Raw genomic sequence first — 15,464 nt, 5'->3', positions numbered from 1 at the left:
TGCCTGTCCCTAGTTGACCCTTGAGAAGGTGGTGGTGAGCTGCCTTCTTTAACCACTTTAGTCCAGGTGCTGTGGGTAGACCCACGGTGCTGCTAGAGAGAGACTTCCAGGATTTTGTTCCAACAACACTGAAGGAACGGTGATACATTTCCAGGTCAGGATAGCATGGAGGGGTACTTGTAGGGAATCTGTTCCCATGACGTCTCCTGCCCTTGTCCTTTTCAATAGAAGTGGTCAAGGCTTGGTCAAAGTGGCTGGTATTAAGGAGTGTCTTAAAGAGATGTTTAAGGAGGAAATGGCAGAATGTAGAGCCCAGAGGGTGTTGCCAGCGGTGTATGGTTTGAATCAGAGATACTCATGGTACCTAACTGAATGGACGTTGAGACTTCAGATGCTATTAGAACTGAAGATGTCAAAGTCACAGGGAAGCCATGGAGGGATTTGAAATCAAGGATGAGATATTTATATTCAGTAATGATTAGACTAGGATATCTCAGTGAATATGGGGGCAATGGGTGAACATGGATTAGTGCAAATAGGGATGGTCTCTTACATTTTTTCTATTCATATTGTATGTCTTAAATATGCAAATTGGAGGGGGGATTACTCAGTTGGCGAGATGGCTGGTTTGCGGTACAGTGACGCTAATAGAACATGTTCAAGTTTCATGCAGCCTCTCCTTCTCAATCTCTCCCCTCGCCTGAGGTGTGGTGCCCTCAGGTTAAACTACCACCAGTCATGCCTCTCTTTATAGAGAGAGAAAGCTAATAGTTTGATAAGACTATGGTGACTTTACCTTAAAGAAGGTTTACAAACCAGGAAAACAATCCACATGGTTGAAAGCTGACCTGACTTTCAAAGTATTGTTCTGAAGAAAAGTCATTTCAGACTCAAAACATTAACTCCTGTTTCTCTCTCCATTGATGCTGTCCTTCCTGTGGAGTTTCTCCAGTCTGCTCTGCATTTGTTTCTGATTTCAAACTGATGCAGCAATTCTAAAAGTTGTTTCTGTTTCTGGGACACAGGGGCAGATCCTGATTGCTTGGGGAAGAGAGATGAAGCGAGCTCCCAATTTTGTCATCATCTGTTATGTACAACTGCAATGCAAAATAACAAATACTATTACAACATAAAGATTAACCATACTAGCTAAATGGCTTGTTTCTGCGCAGTATATTGTTTGTAATTTAAAAGAGATGTTTTCAGGGGGTATTCAAAGGAAGGACCTAGACTGAGAGGGGGAGAGAGAGATGGATGCTAAGTGATTGCGAGGAGGATTGGCGATGGTTAGAAGAGTATATTTGGTGTAATACTGGATTAGTGGTGCTGGAAGAGCACAGCAGTTCAGGCAGCATCCAACGAGCAGCGAAATCGACGTTTCGGGCAAAAGCCCTTCATCAGGCCTTATATTTGGTGTAAGTTTGCTCACTGAGCGAGCAAACCCACATCCAGTACCTCAACTTGAGCTACAAATCTTCTCAAAACTTGCTAAGAGTATACTTGACTTGAAATGCTTGGGATTTGACTGTGAATATTGAAGAAATAGATTGAAGATTTGAAACTCAGTTTGTATTTTTTTTAAGTTACCCCTTAAGACCATAAGACCAAATTCCTCTGGCTGAAGAAATGTCTCCTCATTTCCATTCTAAATTGACCCCCTTTAATTCTAAGGCTGTGCCCACGAGTCCTAGTGTCCCCGCCTGATGGAAACAAATTCCCAGCGTCCACCCTTTCTAAGCCATGCATTATCTTGTAAGTTTCTATTAGATCTCCCCTCAACATTCTAAACTCTAATGAATACAATCCCAGGATCCTCAGCCGTTCATCATATGTTAGGCCCCCCATTTCAGGGATCATACTGGACACACTCCAGTGCCAATATATCCTTCCTGAGGTGTGGGGCCCAAAATTGGACACAGTATTCTAAATGGGACCTAACCGGGGCTTTATAAAGTCTCAGTAGCACATCACTGCTTTTATATTCCAACCCTCTTGAGATAAATGACGACGTTACATTTGCTTTCTTAACCACAGACTCAACCTGCAAGGCAACCTTTAGAGAATCCTGGACTAGCACTCCCACAACCCTTTGTACTTTGGATTTATGAATTTTCTCACCATTTATAAAATAGTCCATACCTGTGTTCTTTGTTTCAAAGTGCACGACCTTGCATTTGCTCACATTGAATTTCATCAGCCATTTCTTGGACTATTCTCCTAAATTGTCTAAATCTTTCTGGAGCCTCCCCACCTCCTCAGAACTACCTGCTGTCCACCTACCCTTGTATCATCAGCGAACTTCGCCAGAATGCCCCCAGTCCCTTCATCCAGATCTTTTATACATAAACTGAACAACTGCGGCCCCAACACTGAACCCTCTGGGACCCCCCGTGTCACTGGCTGCCATTCCAAAAAAGAACCTTTTATTCGTTCTCTCTGCCTTTTGTCAGATAGGCCAATCCTCAATCCATGTCAGTAACTCACTTCGAACACCATGGGCCCTCACCTTACTCAGCAGCCTCCCATGAGGCACCTTATCATAGGCCTTTTGGAAGTCCAGGTAGATAACATCCACTGGGTTTCTTGGTCAAATCTACCTTGTTATCTCTTCAAAGAATTCTAACATGTTAGGCACGACCTTCCCTTACTAAATCCATTCTGACTTGTTCTAATTCGACCTTGTATTTCCAAGAATTTAGAAATCTCATCCTTAACGATGAATTCTAGAATTTTACCTACAACCGAGGTTAGGCTAATTGGCCTATAATTTTCCATCTTTTGTCTTGATCCTTTCTTGAACAAAGGGGTTACAACAGCAATTTTTCAATCATCTGGGACTGTCCCTGACTCCAATGACTCTTTAATGGGATTTGGCCATTGCTGACAAAGCCAGCATTTGTTTCCCAGGTGTAATCTCTCTTGAAGTGAAGAGCTTGGTCGGCCATTTCAAAGTCATTGCTGTGAATCTGGAGCTGCATGTAGGTCAGACCAGGTTAGACTCGGACACCTTCCACCCAGAAGAACATTTACAAGCAAGCGATGATGGTTGCGCAGTCGCAATTAACAAGATTGGGCTTCATTTCAGATTTTATTGCATTCCACCTGCTGCGATGGCGGGATTATAAGAACATAAGAAATTGGAGGAGAAGTAGGTCATTCGGCCCCTCAAGCCCTAACCTGCCATTTACCAAGATCATGGCTGATCTGCTTCAGGCCTCAACTCCCCTTTCGTGCCAACTCCCTGATATTTCAAAAATCTATGTACCTCCTGTTTAAATACTTTCAGTGATCTCACCTCCAAGACATTCTGGAGAGGAGAATTTCAGACATTACCTGCCGTTTGGGAGAGAAAATTTCCATTGCATCTCAGTTTTAAATATGTGTCCCCTTATTCTGTAACGATGTTCCTAATTTCAAGACTCCCCCTCACTAGTGGAAACATCTTCTCAGGATCTGCACTGTCTAGCTCCCTCAAGATTTGAATCTATGACCCAAGGACATTAGCCTGAGGATCACTATTCCAGAAAGATCTGTGGATGCTGGAAATCAGAAACAAAAAACAGAAATTGCTGGAAAAGCTCCGCAGGTCTGGCAGCATCTGTGACGAGAAATTAGAGTTAACATTTTGGGTGTGATGGACCTGAAATGTTGACACTGATTTCTCTTCACAGATGCTGCCAGACCTGCTGAGCTTTTCCAGCAATTTCTGTTGTTGATCAGTATTTCAGAGTCATTATCACTTTACTTCCATTTCCCCTTGGGCATTCAGTGATAATGCTGTAAGCTGAAACACCAGTTTTAAAGTAAAATTTCCCTGGGTGCTGCCTGATATTAATTTGGAGAAAGTGAGGACTGCAGATGCTGGAGATCAGAGCTGAAAATGTGTTGCTGGAAAAGCGCAGCAGGTCAGGCAGCATCCAAGGAGCAGGAGAATCAACGTTTCGGGCATGAGCCCTTCTTCAGGATATTAATTAGTCAGGTATGTGGTTGCGGGTCTCTGGTTTTGTTATCAACATTAGTTTTGTATTTGGTACTTCTTTCCTGGTAGTGTGTTAATGTTTAACGATTGACGTTTTAAATCTTTCTTTATTTTTGAGGATCATAGTGAGTAAAGGATGCTGCTTGAAACCAAGGAAACTTTGGAAGAAGATGTTGCATTTTAAATCAAGTTTTGTGACTCATTGTGAATTGTATTTACATGGTTACCTTATTCAAACAGTGCAGGAAGGTGCAATAACTCCACAGAGGCTGATACCCATCACAAAATCACCCTTTATTTTTACATGAGCAGTCCTTGACTTTAGTACTGACTCATACGGAGTCAGTTATCAGAGTGTCAGTATCTCTAACATTCCCTTTTCTTGAATCTGTCAGCCAGGGCTCCCAGTTTGGACCAGTTTAATGGCCTCGATCAGGGAACTCACACTCTGTGAGGTCCAATTGGCTGACCTTGTTTCGATCACCACAGAAGGATTGCTGGACTCATCAGCACCATGAGTGTGTTCAGGACAGTTTTGCTCAGAGACAGCTTTGTTGATTGGTTTTTCAATCAGGACCAGTTATTTGGGTCAGTAGTGCTTCGTATGACAACAACTCTTTGCTTGGCCGGGGAGCATTTTGTGAATATAGAGGCAGATTAACCTCCAGATACTAAAAAGGCAGATTCGTTCTCACTCTCCTTGCAGAGAATCAACAACGAAGTGGAAGATAGCTGGCTATTCTGACTTCCCATTTGTCCATAAGCTGCTGCATTTAACCAGTAACTGAGACACTGAACAATTAGTGTGCAAACTGCCCTCTGTCTGTGTTAAAGAACTGAAAGCACTTTAAAAGAAGGCAATCAGAGAGCAGAAGGACTGCGAAGAGGCAAAGTCTGATTGAATGCTGTGGACTGGTGCGATTGAACTGTGTTACCAAATGCTTTTCTCCATCATAGCATCTTAATTATTGGGTTTTTCTGTGTCTGTCTGGTGTGCGTGTATCAGGCATTAAGACGGTGTAAAGTTTAAATTAAAGAGTTATAAACTGATTGTTCATACAGATACGTTTCCTTGCTGTTTTGGAGTTCTATTGTCTCCACAATTAATGGATTGCATTTTGTACTGTACTTTATCTCTTGCTGTTTATTTCAGATTCATTGATCTGTCCGTGCCTTGTAGCCCCACTTCTGCTTGTTTATTACTGCTTGTTTTCTGTAGCTCCGGAACTGTTCTGTTATCGCCCCAAAAGCCTCATCTTGCTTACTGTTCAGATTAATTAGTGGCGGCAAGTCTCTAAAGTGATCTGCTTCCCACTTTGCAGACCTTTACCAGCCACGTCAGCACATGCATTGAAAATCTGGTAGTTTATTCTTTTCAAAAAGTCTTTTGTGAGCCTTCCATGCACCCCAGCTCCTTCAAGGACTAGATCATCAAATCATGGCTAACTTTCCAGTGGTGGATTCTCAGAGATGCTGTCTGCCTGCTTAAAGGTTAAGGTGAAGCCCCTTAGGTGGACATAACTGATTCTGTGGTCAATATTTACCTTCAAATTGGGAACACATTCTCTGGAATTGGTCATTCTGGGAGCTGACTGCACGTGCATGGTCTGTTCCTTCAACAGTGACCTGCCACCAGGAATCTGCCACAGGATTGCAAAGGAGCCTAAATCTGTAATGTGTTCCTTTAGACAATACGCAGGTGTCAACTAGAAACATGTTTCCACTATTCCTGTTTACCTTTACTGGGTCAAATGAGCTACTTCAACTACAGTGTTTGAGCAACAACCACTAGTGAGTCTTAACAAGAAGAGGCTGTTGTCTGAACAGAATGTAGTTTATTTCAACGAGGTAAAAACAATGACTGCAGATGCTGGAAACCAGATTCTGGATTAGTGGTGCTGGAAGAGCACAGCAGTTCAGGCAGCATCCAAGGAGCTTCGAACTGCTGTGCTCTTCCAGCACCACTAATCCAAAATGTAGTTTATTTCAGTACAGCAATTAAAGTAGAAGTTATATTAGCTAGTTAGACATTGTTATTCAGACAACTGGAAGGTGTAGATGACACATATATCCCCTTTGAGTTCCAGAGCAATTTTCCTGATTTCTACATATAAGCCAGTCAAACTTCATCAGATTGGCTGGGGCTTAGTATAGTGACCAACACTGATGGAATTTAGAAAATGGATTTCCCCTCAACTGCTTTCTCTTTTTAAACAACCTTTATCTACAAAAGCAACCTCCATTTATAATATAGTGCTTTTAATATAATATATGGCTGTTCACTCAATTATCAAGCTGACTGCAAGCCACATAAAGCGATTTTAGCGTAGGAGACCTTGGTCAAAGAAGTAAGTTTTAAAAAGTGCTGAAAAGAGGAGAGAGATACAGACAGTCCCAGAGTTAGAGACTAACTGGTTAAAGTCACAACCCCAAGTGATTAAAATGAGAGAGAAGGAAGGGTCCAGAAATTATTGTCAGATGAATAGAACTACTTGTAAATGCTTTAATAAACTATCAACTTCAGAAATTAGATGAATGCTTTGAGAAACAGGATAGCCACTTTTCGAGCCCATGTGAATTGTCTCACGATTATCAAATGGAGGCCACTTTCTCATTAGAAGGATACAAAACGGCTGCATTGCCAACAGAGATGAAACACGTTAGCACGGTAAACAGCAACGATCTCACATACTGCACATGCCAGCCTAAAACACAAGACTAATACTTCTTTCTTTTATAAGCCACTTGTTGACTGCCTGTCATGTGGGTCAAGAATTCATATTCCCTATAGTGCAGCTACTATACACAAATGTAGAAAACAGCTGTCCTGTAACATTCCGTCATTTCGCTGGCAAATTAAAAGATTTTCTCATTTTTCTCTTTCTGTCTAATTTTGATTAACTTAATGCTGCCCCGATTGAAGGGCACTGGTGGAAATGCTGTACTTTGCCACTTTATGCATCTGCATTTTGGCATCACATGCTCCCATGTCTGTTCCAGCATGGATTAGACATAGGCTAACTCTTATATAGCCTTAGTTCCAGACTCGTAACTGCAGCAATGTCACAATTGCATTCTGTACACTACCCATTTCCCTTATTCCCCTGAATGAGAATGTAAGTCACAAGAATTTTGGATACTATGGACTGATGCATAGTGGATTGAAGCTGTGAAGTACATTTTCTCAAAAGACCCTGATAGAAATTGGGGAGCTTTATTCTGTGAAGTCTCAAGTCCTATATTGAAAGGGCACCATGTAAGCCTGCTGCTCCACCTACCCATCTCAAATTACTAGGTACATGTGTTAAGTCTTAACTGTTCAGTTAGGGTCTGTAAGTTAGTTCATTCACCAACAGCTGCTAGCATTCATCACCTTTCACATCACAACCTCAGTTTGGACTGCGTGAAAGTGAAAGTGGATCTCCACTATAGCACTGACTGTACAGTGGGTGAGTGATTTGTTTTCAGCAGTGCCATCCTTAGTGCCAGAACCAAGCACTTGCAATCCGTGGCATTGATTATTGTAAAATGCCATGGTTCAGTTGATAGTATTCTCACCTCCAGGTTAGAAAATTGTTGGTTCATAGTCTCAATTTGGAGCATTGCACATGGAAATCTTGGCTGACACTTACAGTGCAGCACTGGGGGAGTGCTCCACTGACAGGGGTGTCACCTGTAAGATGAAATATTGAGCTGAGGCCTTTCTGCCTTCTCAGGTGGATGTAACTGATCCCACTGCTCTGTTTCTAAGATGAGCAGGGTGTTCGCTTTGGTGCAAAAGTAGAGAGTGTTGGAGAAACACAGCAGGTCTGGCAGCATCTGTAGAGAAAAAACAGAGTTTGTGTTTCGAGTACAGTAACCCTTTGTCAGTTATCTTCAGTTGCTCTGGCCCATTTTCATCTATCAGCCAAAATATTAAAACAGTATTTTTTTGATCGTTGTGACATTGTGTATGGGAGCTTACTGTGAACAAATTGGCTGCCACATTCAGCAAAAAGAGTTTCTGTAGCTATAGATGTGTAAATGGATTTCAGGTATAGGGAGAAAACAGAGTAGCTGGGATAACTCTTTTAAGAAGAAAGTAAAGTATAAGGAGATTCTATTGAGATGGTCAAGGTTGTAAATGAGGGCAGGGAGGAACTGACTTGAAAGATCGTAATCAGAGGGGACAGTTGTAAGGTACTTGGCAAAAAGAACTGGCAGGGAGTAAGCTTTTATGATCTGGAATGTATTGTCAGAAAGAGCATTCAAAACAGATTCAGTAGTAACTTTCAGAAGTGAATTGAATAAATACTTAAAATGAATATGCAAAAGAATTGAAGTGGAGCTACTTGGTAACTTTTGCAGTGAGCAGCTATAGAGACAAAGGGCCAAATAGCCTCCTTCTGTGTATACAGTACATGACTCTGTGTGCAAATAAAGCTCAATGACGTTTACATCTGATTTTGTCAAGCAGGTTCGAACTAGCTAAACAAAGGATGCATTATTGTAGATAACTGCCGTCTGTTACCCACTTCAACTGTTAAAAGCATAAACCTGAAAATAATTAAATGATTTTGCCGACAGGAGAACAAAAAGTTTTTGCTTGTTCTAACATTTCACTGTGTTACTATTACATTGGTCTGTCCAATTTACTGCTCCAGTATTATTGTCCAACAACTGTCCCGAGAACATTGTGAACTTGAGTGCTGCATTTTAATGTTTGTGATAATGCAGTCATAAAATGAACTAGTGAGTTTTTACTAAATTTAACCTATTTAATATAAGAGATGTGTAAACACGCTGTCTCCTTGTACAGAATTTTATGGCAACAATCTCAGTTTCTTCAGCCTTTTATTGATGCCACGTCATGTTTTGAGTGCATTGTGCGACTTTTATTCCCACATATCTCATTGATAGCTCCTGCCTCTTTCCTGTAAGTTCTTAAATATGTTGTGCCATTGGCAAAACAGTTTCAAGAATAAATCTTCCATTGTTACTAACTCTATTATTCTACTGGCTTTGAATTAAAGTCATCAGTTGATGCCCCACAGAGGCTGACATGCAGTTTGCAAACTGCGTATGGTTCATCTGTGATGCTGGAAAGATTTTATGAGAATAGTTCCATGAAAGAGAGGCTTCTTTACACTGCAAGGCTAAATAGGCAAAGCTGGACCTTCTACCCGGAGTTGAGAAGATTAAGGAGACATTTCACAGGATAATGTCTCATAATCATGAGGTGTGGAAGAGTAGAAAAAGATCATTTGTTCCCACAGGCCAAAGGGCTGAGAACCAGAAGTCACTGATTTAAGGTCACAGAGATATAAGGAAAAACTTTAACAAGCGCTGGAGAAAGTCAACAGGTCTGGCAGCATCTGCAGAGAGAGAAACAGGAGTTAATGTTTTGACTGCGGGATAAGAACTGAGAAGGAACAAAAAAGTCTTTTTTTTAATGCAGTGGGCAGGGATGATCTGGAATGCACAGTTTGAGAGATGTGGTGGAAGCAGATTCAACTGTGGTTTTTAAAGGGGAATAAGACATGTACTGGAGGGCACAATGAAAAATAAATGCAGGGTTAAGGGGAAAAATGGGGTTTGTGTTGGGGGGACCAGTTACTTTGCTCCTACAGAGAGCCAGTACACAGTCGACATGTCCCCAGTCTCCATCATTGCAGCACTCTGCCTATGAATCCATGATGTTAGGCATTGCTGCTTGAATAACTTGATATTAATCACAATACAGTGATCCAATGTACCAGTCACGTACACTGCTGGTAGTAAACAGGTAGACATTTTTACCTGTGGTGGATTAGAGCTTGTTGTTTTCTCTTGGCCTGATGAAGAGCTTATGCTCAAAATGTTGATTCTCCCGCTCCTCAGATGCTGCCTGACCTGCTGTGCTTTTCCAGCATTACACTCTTTGACTCTGATCTCCAGCATCTGCAGTCCTCACTTTCTCCTCATTTTCTCTTGGCCGCGTGGATTCAGAACTGGCTTGTCCATGGAGGGGTGATGAGTGCTGTTCCACAGGGATCCATGCTGGGACCTCTGTTTGTGATACAAATAAGTGACTTGGATGAAAATGTAGCTGAGTGGGTTAGTAATTTTACAGATGATACAAAGTTCAGCGGAGTTGTGGATCGTGGAGAAGGTTATCAAAGGTTACAGAGAGATATAGATCAGCTGCAGATATGGGTGAAGAAATGGCAGATGGAGTTTAATCTGGGTAATTGTGAGGTGCTGCCCTTTGGGAGATGAAGTGTTAAGCAAAAGTTTACGGTTAATGACAGGACTCTGAACAGCATTGATGTACAGAGGGATTTTGGGGTTCAAGTCCATAGCTCCCTGAAAGGGGCCATGCAAATAGATAGGTTGAGAAAGAGGTGGATGGCATACTTGCCTTCATTGGTCAGGGAATTGAGTACAAGAGTGAGGATATCGTGTTGCAGCTTTATAGGATTTTTATTTGGCTGCAATTAGAGTACTGTCTTCAATTCTGGTCACCACATTTCAGGAAGGATGTGGAGGTTTTGGAGAGGGCGCTGAAGAGGTTTTACCAGGATGCTGCCTGGATTAGAGGGTATCAAGTATAAGGAGAGGCTGGAAAAACTCTTGTTATTTTCTCTAGAGCAGCGGAGGCTGAGGGAAGAATTGATAAAATTTGGAGGTGCATGGATAGGGTTGACAGTCAGAATCTTTTATTCAAGAGTTAAAATGTCTGAAACTTTTAAGGTGAGAGGGGGAAAGTTCAAGGAAGATGTGGCCGGCAAGTTTTTTTCTCACAGAGAGTTGTAGGAGTCTGGAACACACTGCCAGGGACGATGGTGGAGGCAGTTACAAAAGGGGTGTTTAAGAGACTTTTAGGTAAGCACATGAATATGCAAGGAATGGAGGGATATGGACCGGGCCGGGCCGAAGGGATGAGTTTGATTTGGCGTCATGTTTGGCACAACATCGTAGGCCAAAGGGCCTGTTCCTGTGCTGTACAGTTCTATGTTCGATGTTTTCACCATTAGGCTGTGGCACAAGTTGCCAGTTGAATTGAAATGAGAGCCAGATGAGGCAACATCCAGTTTTCTGCCCAAATGGTTTGTTAGATATTACTGTACATGGCAGAATCTAGAACTAGAGGTCACTCATTAAAAATCAGGGGCTGCCCAATTAAAACAGACGAGACAAAATATTTTCTATCAAATGGTCATGAGCCTTTGGAACTGTCTTCCCGAATAGGTAATCAAAGCAGAATCCTTGAATATTTTTAAGGCAGAAGTGAATTGTTTCTTCTCAAGCAGGGAGTGAAAGGTCATAGGGGTACACAGGAACATTGATTTGAGGTTAGAATCAGAATCCCTACAGTGTGGAAACAGGCCCTTTGGCCCTCCAAAGAGTAACCCACCCAGGCCCATTCCCCTACCCATATTTACACCTAGTCTACACATCCTTGAACACTATTGGCAATTTAGCATGGCCAATTCACCTAACCTGCACATCTTTGGCCTGTGGGAGGAGCACCGAGAGGAAACCCACACAGACACGGCAAGAATGTGCAAACTCCATACAGACAGTGACTCGAGGCAGGAATCAAACTTAGGGCCCTAAGGCTGTGAGGCAGCAGTGCTAACCATTGAGCCACCGTGCCTCCCAGCTTTGCATGCTTAACGTCCAGTTTGCTTTTCCTTTCAGTTCCTGTTACAACATCTTCCTTGTGAATACTTTGCAAAATGGAGTAATTGTAAAGATAGAAGAAATGGTGCCTCCAAATTATACTTCTTTTTTCACCACATGTACATTACTTGGGACTGTTGTGTAGGAGTAGATGTTGATTTTACAATTTATCTTTTTGATTAATTGAGAATATTAAAAAATAGGTTGGGGGGAGATGAATAGCCTCATGGTTTGTCACTGGAGTGTTTATCCAAAGACCCAGGTAATGTCCCGGGGAACCGGGTTCAAGTCAGATCAGCCACAATCTTATGAAATGGTGAGGCAGGCTCAATGGGCTGAATGGTAAAAACAAGGACTGCAGATGCTGGTGCCTAGTCCTCATTCACTCTTCATGTGTATCTACTATTGTCTGTATGGACATAATCTATTTCGAGCAAAAGACAATGTTTCTACAGATGCATGAGACAAACAATCACCGGCTTTTATGGGTTTCTGTAACTCACTTCTCTCAGAACAGAGAAAGGTGTCAGAGGACGGTCATGCCAAACAAATCTAGCAGAATGTTTTGACCAGGTGACCAAATCTGTGGATGAGGGTAGGGCAATTGATGTAGTTTACATGGATTTCAGCAAGTTCTTTTGCAAGATCTCAGATGGGAAACTGATAAAGAAGGTCAAAGCTGATGGGATCCAGAGTAACTTGACAAATTGGATCAACAATTGGCTTTGTGAGTAGAGACAGAGGGTGGTGTGACTGGAGCCCAGTGTATAGATGTATACCACAGGGGTCAGTACTGGGTCCCTTGTTGTTTCTGATATTCACAAATGATGTGGATGAGAATGTGGCATATGGAGTGGAGGGATGGTAAGTACGTTTGTGGGTGGTTGACAGTTAGGAGGACGCTGTAAGGTTAGAGGAAGATATAAATGGATTGGTCAGATAGGCAGATCGGTGACAGATGGAATTTAACCCTGTCAAATGTAAGATGATGTACTTTGGAAGAAAGAACAAGGCAAGGGAGTACTCAATGAAGCTCTGAGGACCAGAGAAGTCTTGGGATGTTTGTCCACAAATCCCTGAAGCTAGCAAGACAAGATAATACGGTAGATAATAGGACATGCTTTTATCATTTGTGGCATAGATTATAATAACAGGGAAGTTATGTTGGATATGTACAAGACTTTGGTTGTATACAAGACTGTGTGCAGTTCTGGTCCCCACACTATAGGAAGGATGTGATTGCACTGGAAGGGGTGCAGAGGCGATTCATCAGGATGTTGCCTGGGATGGAGCATCTCAGCGATGGAGAGAGGCTGGATAAGCTCCGGTTGATTTCTTTGGAGCAGAGAAAATTGAGGGGGAACCTGAGAGAGGTGTATAAGATTATGAGGGGCATAGACAGGGTGAATAGAAAGGAGCTGTTCCCCTTATTAAAAGGTCAATAACAAGGGAGCAAAATTTTAAAGTAACAGGCAGGAGGAGATTTAGATAGGATTGAGGAAAATCCTTTTCACCCAGAGGGTGGCGGGGTCAGAAATATAGTGCCTGGGAGGGTAGTGGAGTGGGAGACACCACAACCCTTAAAAAGTGTTTGGACAAGCACATGAAGTGTCATCGCAGTAAGGTTAAAATCAACTCGAAGAAAGTGAGGGCTGCAGATGCTGGAGATCAGTGCTGAAAAAGTATAATAGGTCAGGCAGCATCCAAGGAGCAAGAGAGTCAACATTTCGGGCAAAGGCCCAGGACCTTTTCCTGAAACAATGACTCTCCTACTCTTCAGCTGCTGCCTGACCTTGTGTGCTTTTGCAGCACCGCACTCTCGATGTGATTTGTCATAACAGTCAAAGCTTTGGGCATCGTGTGGGAAGGTGGGACTAGTGTAGGTAGTATATTATTGGCTGCACAGACTTGATGGGCTGAAGAGCCTAATCTGTACTGTGTGAGTTTTTGAACAAGTTGCAACAGATTTTGTGGTATGGATTCTGTTTACTAGAGAATTCATACAGGATTTTGTAACAGCTCAGAATATAAATAGCTGTTACAAACATGTTACAAGCATGCTCCTGCTGGATAGCACATAGCAGCTGGTCATGGAGTTAAATCCTAACCTTTTGCTTGTTAGCATAACCAGTGCTTAATGTAACACTGCTCTTAAAGCAAGATGATGAATCCCCTAGTGCTCCCACACCTTCAAGGTAAGATTACATACACTGACTGAAAATAATTATGCATCAGAGTAGGTAAAAACTATTTAACTTTAGAAACTGGAATTGGATATAAACAAACTCCATCTGCCACTTCTCAGCCCATTGGCCCAGCTGATCAAGATCCTGTTATAATCTGAGGTAACCTTCTTCGCTGTCCACTACACCTCCAATTTTGCAGATGACACCAAAATTGGAGGTGTAGTGGACAGCGAAGTGGGTTACCTCAGATTACTACAGGATCTGGACCCAGATGGGCCAATGGGCTGAGAAGTGGCAGATGAAGTTTAATTCAGATAAATGTGAGGTGCTGCATTTTGGGAAAGCAAATGTTAGCAGAACTTATACACTTAATAAGTAAGGTCTGAGGGAGTGTTGCTGAACAAAGAGACCTTGGAGTGTAGGTTCATAGCTCCTTGAGAGTGGAGTCGCAGGTAGATAGGATAGTGAAGAAGGTGTTTGGTATGCTTTCCTTTATTGGTCAGAGTATTGAGTTTAGGAGTTGAGAGGTCATGTTGCGACTGTACAGGACATTGGTTAGGTCTCTTTTAGAATATTGCGTGTAATTCTGGTCTCCCTGCTGTCAGAAGGATGTTGTGAAACTTGAAAGGGTTCAGAAAAAATTTACAAGGATGTTGCCAGGTTTGGAGGATTTGAGCTATAGGGAGAGGCTGGACAGGCTGGGGCTGTTTTCCCTGGATCGTCAGAGACTGAGGGGTGACCTTATAGAGGTTTACAAAATTATGAGGGGCATGGATAGGATAAATAGACAAAGTCTTTTTCCCTGAGGTGGGGAGGGGGGTGGGGGGTCCAGAACTAGAGGGCATAGGTTTAGGATGAGAGGGGAAGGTTATAAAAGAGATCTAACGGGCAACCTTTTCACGCAGAGAGTGGTACGTGTATGGAATGAGCTGCCAGAGGAAGTGGTAGTGGCTAGTATAATTGCAACATTTGAAAAGCATTTGGATGGGTATATGAATAGGAAGGGTTTGGAGGGATATGGGCCGGGTGCTGGAAGGTGGGATATCTAGTCAGCATGGATGGGTTGGACCGAAGAGTCTGTTTCCGTGCTGTAATCCTCTATGACTCTATGACTCTGAGAATTTGAGCCTCAGAGTCTGTATAATATTTTGGTACTTTGGTGATCCTGGTGGATCTTCTGATGGCACAACTTTCTGGAGATTTAGGTGTCATACATGGGTGCTCTTGAATTGTAGGTGGGTTGGAAGTTTACATGTTGTTAGCACATCATTTGGTGTCCTGGTGGTCCTTTCTGACCTTCATTAGTCATGTTTATTTTTGTGCGTGTTTTGTGCATAATTGATGCCTTGTACAATTCCCTGAGTTGGGTCCTATTTCTCTTCGATGTTGCTCCATTTTGTGTTGAGACATTGCAGAATCTAGCCTCACAACACACTTGGAGATCACTGTACATGTAGTCCTGTGTAGGAAGTATGACTTTGACTCTCTGTCCTAACTATAGATGAGGCTATTCTCCATTTGGTGTTGGTCATGCGCCATCTTTATTCTGTCTTGATCTTTGAGGGGTTTAGTTCTGTATTTCTGAGGATTTGGACAGGTGATGGCTCGGTAGGGTTATCCTAACTTGCCTTCCAAACAAGACCATCTGCTGATGA

At 42.4% G+C, this 15,464-nt stretch overlaps 1 protein-coding gene across 5 annotated transcripts in view; it reads left to right on the top strand.

The window, feature by feature from the left end:
• Positions 1 to 15,464, top strand: part of bmpr1ba (bone morphogenetic protein receptor, type IBa) — a 504,601-nt gene that overhangs the window by 194,063 nt on the left and 295,074 nt on the right. Inside the window, exon 1 of one of the 5 annotated variants that reach the window (XM_072583836.1) lies at positions 7,399 to 7,428. The exons of the other annotated variants lie outside the window; for them this stretch is intronic. The gene's annotated coding sequence lies outside the window, so the exon portion shown is untranslated. Of the gene's footprint in view, positions 1 to 7,398; positions 7,429 to 15,464 lie in introns of those variants that run through there. 5 annotated transcript variants of the gene reach the window in all.

Source organism: Chiloscyllium punctatum, chromosome 14 (genome assembly GCF_047496795.1).
Source record: "Chiloscyllium punctatum isolate Juve2018m chromosome 14, sChiPun1.3, whole genome shotgun sequence".
NCBI lineage: Eukaryota > Metazoa > Chordata > Chondrichthyes > Orectolobiformes > Hemiscylliidae > Chiloscyllium > Chiloscyllium punctatum.
Note: the sequence above shows the minus strand (reverse complement) of the source record. Positions and strands in the feature narration are given on the sequence as shown.